Raw genomic sequence first — 8,211 nt, 5'->3', positions numbered from 1 at the left:
GGAGTTTTGTATGCTGTCCTCAATTCCCATAAAGCGTCATCCAATCGGGAAGACCAATCTTTCCTTGAAGGGTTTACAATCTTCTCAAGAATGTTCTCAATTTTTGGATTCGATACTTCGGCTTGTCTATTGGTATGGCATTCTTCTTTGTCCTTGCTTTGAACAGATTCAAAAACACTGAAGGTGACTTGCTCATCATTAAGTCACATGGTTAGTTCACCTTTATAAACATCAATGAGAGTTCGGTCGGTAACTAAAAATGGTCGCCCCAAGATTATTGGAACGCCCTTGTCTACCTCGCAGTCGAGTATGATGAAATCAGCCGAAAAAATTAATTTATCCACATAAACTAAGACGACTTTCATTTGCCCTTCAGGTTGAGCCAAGGATCAATCGGCTAGTTGTAATGTCACTGTAGTAGATTTCATGTGAACAATTCCCAACTTTCTGAAAGTAGATAGTGGCATTAGGTTAATGCTAGCTCCCAAGTCACATAAAGCTTTGCCCAAATAATGTTTTACAAAGCAAGTTGTCCTAATTGTGCTTCTAATGCTTGAATTGAAGATGAATTCCCTTTTCTGGTAGCTTCCATGTGAGTAATATGCTCCCGCATTAACGCCTCAAGAGTTGCTAACGGATAAGAAGAAGAAGCTTGAGTGTACAGTTGTTGTCGATGCCCTTGAACATGTTGACTTGGGATTGAAGAGTGTTATGCCAGCATCGAATTTTGGTGTGGATGTGTCTGGCCTGATTGCGGATGCATCTGAGTGTGTTGATTATATTTCTGTTGTTGTTGATTTTAGTTCCCTTATCTGGGATTATAATTGCCCTGAGTAGATGTATTCCCATATCTGAATGTCACAGGATTTTGTCTAGCATTCTGAGCTCCCCAAAACTGTTGGTTACGTACAGAGTTGTTGTAAGAATTACCATAAGAATTGTTGCGGATGTTACTAATATAAGAGGCATTCTTTGCATGTTGTGGACAATCTTCATAGCTATGATTGTCATTACATGTAACACCCCGAACCCGAGACCGTCACCGGAGTCGAACACGAGGTGTTAACAGACTTTTAAAAATTTTCCAGACACCTCCAATCTGCGTAATAGTCGCTTTAAAAATCATATCTTGAGTTCAGAAACTCGGAATTCAGTTCCGTAAATTTTCCCTGAAACTAGACTCATATGCCCATCTACATATTTTTTTCTAGAATTTTTGGTCGGGCCAATTAGTACAGTTTATTAGTCAAAGTCTCCCATGTTACAGGGATCGACTACCCTGACCTTTGCGTATTACGACTTGGATATCTCCTTGTACAGAGCTCCAATACTGATGCCGTTTGTTTCTATAGAAACTAGACTCAGAGAGGAATCTATCCATATATGGTATGACTCCTAATTATCTCTGGTTAATTTATAATGAATTTCCAAAGTCGGAACAGGAAATCTAGAAACCGTTCTGGCCCTGTCTCACGAGAACCTGAATATCTCTTAACATACTGTCCGCATGATTGTTTCGTTACTTTCCTATGAAATTAGATTCATCAAGGTTTGTTTACATAATTTATTCACTATTTAATTCCCTTCCTACTATTTTTAGTGATTTCCAAATCTACATCACTGCTGCTGTCAGCATCTGCCTTTAAGGTAGACTTTACCTATTTCATGGTTTCCATGATTCAACTAGCCCTTTTTGCATAAATAGCACAATTTATGATAGTGATTAACCATTCCCATGGCTAATCCTTGTCAAGCATATCCACACCGAATGATTATAACATTGTACTCAAACACATATAAGCCATTTTCGCATGGCTATCCAAAATTATACAAGTCCAAAGGGTCCACGACCCACAACAAACGGGTAGTCCTATACATGCCATTTCGAAGTTCAACCAAAATTGTACCAAAAGGGGGCTTTGATAGTGTGGGCGACTTTGACCTCAAGATCCCGAGTCCGATAGCTGGAGAACCAATCTATAAAACAGAGGAGCAATGAAACGGAGTAAGCAATTTATGCTTAGTAAGTTTTGAGCAAGGAATTCCAGCACAACAAAAGTATAGCATTCATATGGCTAAACGGATAATTTCATATGCACAAATTTTCGATATCATACTTGCTTCACATTACCAACCCTTATGTACATACACAAAAGATCAACTCAGCCAAAGGCCGGTAGCTCATTTATCAACTGAGCGAATACTTATTTGTAAGGGCTCAACTAAATTCAAGCACATACGAAACATACCTCAATGTTGGGATGTTTCGAGAGTATTAACTAGAATTTTACAGCAAGTTCATTCATTCCCAAATCACGTACCTTCGGAATTTAACCGAATATAGCTCCTCGTTCAAATGCCTTCGGGACATAGCCCGGTTATAGTAATTCACACAAATGCCTTCGGGACTTAACCCGGATTTAGTAACTTGCACAAATGCCTTCGGCCTTAGCCCGGAATTAGTATCTCGCACAAATGCCTTCGGGCTTAGCCCGGAATTAGTATCTCGCACAAATGCCTTCGGATCTTGGTCCGGATATTGTCACTTAGCACAAAGCCTTCGGGACTTAGCCCGGACATCATTCAAATAACCATGCACATTTAACAATAAATCATGGCCCATTCGTATTTCATTTTCGTTAGCAAAACTCAAACACAAGACATTTATCATTCTTGTAAATTCGGCTCAATAGCCACACAAAGAGCATGATTTTAATTTGCTTAAAACATGATCTAATCACATCATAATTTAAGCTCTTTTACTCAAGAACTTACCTCGGGTGTTGTCGAACGATTCCGATAGCTATTCGACCACTTTTTCCTTCCCTTTATCGGATTTAGTTCCCCTTTGCTCTTGAGCTTAATTAAACAAATAAATTGATTTAATCATTTGAGCATTGAAAAGAGGAACACAAGGCACTTAGCCCATATTTATACATTAGACATTAAAGTCACATATGTACGGAATCATGAATCAAACTCAACACTTTAGCTAATTTTTCCCCCTTGGCCGAATATGCATGTCTATTTTGGGGCCGATTTCAACACTTAATACATTCTACAAGTATGGTCACTTGTATTGACTAAACACCCTTTTGTTTCAAGTTCAAAACTTGGCTAATACACACATATACACACTAGTAAAGCATCCTCTCCCTTTCCATCAATTTAACACATGCATTGCTCATTAACATGCAAAAGTTATATTCGGCCTTAGCACACAACTTGCTAGCCGATTCTTCTCCATTTAGCAACCAATGCACATATGTGCTCACTCAAAAATGCTAAAAAGGAGGTTCAAGAATCATCAAGCCTCCATCACATGCATCATTAACAAGCTTCATATTTAGCATGCAATGACATTAACACAAACTCCACCTAGGCCGAATCTTAACTCATCTTCATGCCTCATCACCACAACATCAAACATCAACCAAGAATGATGCATCCATGGCCGAGTGTCATTTCCATCACATAGCAAGATTTAGACCATGGGCTAGGTAGAACTCAAGCTAACAACTAAAACATGCATGCATCTCATGGAACATCATCAAACATACCTTAGCCTAGCTACATGCATGGCCGAACCTCTTCAACCTTTCTTCTTCCTTCCTCCTTAAAATTTTTGGCCAAGGATGAACCAAAGGATGAGCATTTTTTTTTCTTTGTTTTTCTTTCTAGTTTCGGCTAAATGAAGATGAAAAAGGATGAACAAAATTTTCTCCTTTCTTTTCTTTAGCTCACGGCAATGGGGGGGAAACAACCACTCATTTTTTTGTTTTTCCTTTCTTTATTACCCATACTCCTTATTTTATTTTTTTCCTACATACCTCACTAGGCCAACATGTTCCCAACATGTTTCCACCCATAGCATGGCCAACCACTAGCTCAAATTTTGGGTAATTTGACATGCAAACCCATCATTTTCACAACATGCATTAATAGACCATTTTAAATTAGCCTATCATATTTTCACCATGTCTCATATCGATCCCTATTTAATAATTTCTCATGCAATTGGCAAAATTGGAGAATGAAACTTCCACATACTCATGTACACACATAATAAGCATAGAATATGGAAAACAATTATTTTTATGACTCGGTTTAGCGGTCCCGAAACCACTTCCCGACTAGGGTCAATTTTGGGCTGTCACAACTCTCCCCCACTTAAGAAATTTTCGTCCCCGAAAATCTTACCGGTAAATAGGTTTGGGTATCGTTCTTTCATCGAGCTCTCGGTTTCCCAAGTAGGTTCCTCGATCTCGTGTTTGAGCCATAACACCTTAACTAACGGAACCCTTTTGTTTCGCAACTCTTTCACTTTACGAGCTAGGACACGCATCGGTTCTTTTTCATAACTCATATCGGCTTGAATTTCAACCTCTGATGGGCTAATTATATGCGATGGATCAGATCGATAGCGTCGAAGCATCGAAACATGAAAGACGTCGTGAATCTTTTCAAGATCAGGGGGCAAAATCAATCTATACGCAACCGGACCAACTCGTTCGGAGATTTCGTACGGCCCAATGAATCTCGGGCTCAACTTGCCCTTACGGCCAAACCTGAGTACCTTTTTCCAAGTCGAAACTTTAAGGAACACTTTATCTCCCACCTGATACTCAATGTCCTTTCGTTTCAAATCCGCATACGATTTTTGACGATCTGTGGCTGCTTCCAGACTTTCACGGATTACCTTTACTTTCTGTTCGGCATCCTTAATCAAATCAACTCCGAAAATTTTACTTTCACCGAGCTCGGTCCAAAACAATGGTGTACGGCATTTACGACCGTACAAAGCCTCGTAAGGTGCCATCTTAATACTTGATTGAAAACTATTGTTGTAAGCGAATTCAATCAAAGGTAAATACCGTTCCCATGAACCACTGAACTCGAGGATGCTACATCTCAACATATCCTCAAGTATCTGAATTATCCGCTCAGATTGACCATCGGTTTGGGGGTGAAAAGCAGTGCTAAAATGCAGCTTGGTACCCAAAGCTTCTTGCAATTTCTTCCAAAATCGTGAGGTGAATCTCGGATCTCTATCCAACACGATAGAAATAGGTACCCCGTGTAATCTCACAATCTGAGAAACGTACAATTCAGCTAGTCTATCCAATGAAAAATCCATACACACGGGGATAAAGTGAGCCGACTTAGTCAGTCTATCGACAACAACCCAAATCGCATCTTTCTTACTTGCTGACAATGGCAGACCGGACACAAAGTCCATTGTGACTCGATCCCATTTCCACTCAGGTATCATGATCGGCTGAAGTAATCCTGAAGGCACTTGATGTTCCGCTTTCACTTGTTGACATATTAAACATCTCGAAACAAAGTCGGAGATGTCTTGTTTCATACCATGCCACCAAACCAACGTTTCAAATCGTTGTACATTTTCGTACTCCCGGGTGAATTGACATTCGGCTACAATGGGCTTCGTTCAGAATAATCGAAATGAGTTTCGAATTCCTTGGAACACACAAACGACTTCTGAACCTCAAACAATCATCATCATCAATTTGAAACTCTGATTCCTTATTCGGAGCACACTCAGCCCGTTTTGCAACCAATTCATCATCAACTTTCTGGGCTTCACGAATTTGATGAATCAATAATGGTTTGGCTTTTAATTCATCTATTAACACATTGTCGGGTAGAACAGACAAGTGCACATTCATCGCTCGTAAAGCAAACAATGACTTCCGGCTTAAGCCGTCCGCAACCACATTAGCCTTTCCCGGGTGGTAATCAATGACAAGCTCGTAATCTTTCAACAACTCAAGCCAACGTCTTTGTCGCAGATTTAAGTCTCTTTGAGTCATCAAATATTTGAGACTTTTGTGATCCGAAAATACATGGCACTTTTCACCAAATAAGTAATGTCGCCATATTTTTAAAGCAAATACGATGGCAGCTAGTTCAAGATCATGGGTCGGATAATTTTTCTCATGTGGCTTTAATTGTCTCGACGCATAGGCCACCACTCGACTTTCTTGCATCAATACGCAACCCAACCCAAGTAGGGATGCGTCACTATAAATGACAAACTCTTTGCCTGATTCGGGTTGCACTAAAATTGGAGCTTCAGTCAAATAAGTTTTTAGTTGATCAAAAATTTTCTGACATTTCTCCGTCCATTCGAACTTAACATCCTTTTGAAGTAGCTTCGTCATTGGTGTGGCTATCATCGAGAAACCTTTGACAAATCGTCGGTAATAACCGGCGAGTCCCAGGAAGCTCCGAACTTCGGTAATATTTCTTGGAGGCTTCCAGTTAAGTATGGCTGAAATTTTGTTCGGGTCAACTCGAATACCCGATGCGGATACCACATGACCCAAGAAGCTAACCTCTCTTAACCAGAACTCACACTTACTGAACTTAGCATATAACTGCTTATCCCGCAAAATTTTCAACACCAGTCTCAGGTGCTCAGCATGTTCGGTCTCATCTCTTGAATAGACCAAGATGTCATCAATGAACACAACTATGAACCGATCCAAATATGGTCTGAAGATCCGATTCATCAAATCCATAAATATTGCAGGGACATTAGTGAGCCCAAATGGCATCACTAAGAACTCGTAGTGACCATATCTCGTTCTGAAGGCAGTTTTGGGTATGTCCGAATCTCGAATTCGCAACTGATAATAGCCCGATCTCAAATCTATTTTTGAGAACACTGAGGCTCCCTTCAGTTGGTCGAACAAATCATTGATACGTGGTAACGGATATTTGTTCTTTATCGTCACTTTATTTAGTTGACGATAGTCAATGCACAACCTCATGGTTCTGTCCTTCTTTTTCACGAACAATACTGGTGCACCCCAATGTGAGAAACTTGGTCGAGCAAAACCTTTATCCGTCAATTCTTGCAACTGAGCTTTCAACTCCTTTAACTCGGTTGGTGCCATACGATACGGAGCTATCGAAATCGGCGTAGTCCCAGGTACAAGCTCAATACCAAACTCTACCTCCCGAACAGGTGGTAAACCTGGTAATTCTTCAGGAAAAACATCCGGGTATTCACAAACCACCGGCACAGATTCGGGTTTCTTGTCTAATTCTTTGTCATCCAGTACATACGCAAGGTATGCTTCGCACCCTTTTCTTACATATTTCTGGGCCAACATTGCTGATATTACAGCTGGCATCCCCTCCAAGTCCGTAGACTCAACTCGGATTACTTCGTTATTTGCGCACCTCAAATCAATAGTCTTGCCTTTGCAATTCACAACCGCATCATGCGCGGTCAACCAATCCAAACCAAGAATAACATCAAATTCATCAAACGGCAAAAGCATCAAGTCCGCCGGAAAACAGGAACCTCAAATTTCTAGGGGACATTTCTTACACACTTTGTCGACAAGCACGTAACGACCCAAGGGATTTGACACCCGAATTACGAACTCAGTAGACTCAATAGGTAAAGTCTTACTGGATGCTAAGGTTTCACATATGTAAAAATGAGTAGAACCGGGGTCAATCAAAGCAATTACATTTGTATCAAAGAGAGTAAAAGTACCGGTAATAACATCAGGCGAAGAAGCATCCTCGCGGGTACGTATAGCATAAGCTCTAGCAGGCGCACGAGCCTCGGATCTGGTCGTAGCATCTCTAGATCCTCTCTGACCACCACCAGCATTGCCCATATTTCCAGATGGTCTACCTCGAGCAGTGGTAGCACCCGGTTTCCCACTCTGATTTACATTCTGTTCAGACAACCTCGGGCAATCTTTAATGAAGTGGTCAACAGATCCGCACTTGTAACAGGAGCGGTCAGGGAATCTACAACTCCCCGAATGCCATTTACCGCAATATCGACATTTCGTTCTGTCTCGACGTTCATTCCCAACACTGGCGACCGAAGTGCCTCGTGTACCCACAGGGGGTCGATCACGATCTCGTCTAAAAAGGCCCGAAGTGCCTCTCGACCAGTCCACATCATCTCAAAATTTCTTCGATGCCTGTTGAAGAGACTTTCCCGAAGATCTTTTACGAAACTCTCCAGTTCCCTCATCAACTTTTTGTTTTTCTTTTCTAAGCTCTTCGGCTTTACAAGCTCGCTCGACAAGTACTACGAACTCTCGTATTTCAAGAACGCCAACGAACATTTTTATATCTTCATTCAGCCCATCCTCGAAGCGTTTACACATGATAGCCTCGGACGAAACACATTCCCGAGCGTATTTGCTAAGTCTA

Source organism: Gossypium hirsutum, chromosome D03, assembly GCF_007990345.1.
Source record: "Gossypium hirsutum isolate 1008001.06 chromosome D03, Gossypium_hirsutum_v2.1, whole genome shotgun sequence".
NCBI classification, from domain to species: domain Eukaryota; kingdom Viridiplantae; phylum Streptophyta; class Magnoliopsida; order Malvales; family Malvaceae; genus Gossypium; species Gossypium hirsutum.
Note: the sequence above shows the minus strand (reverse complement) of the source record.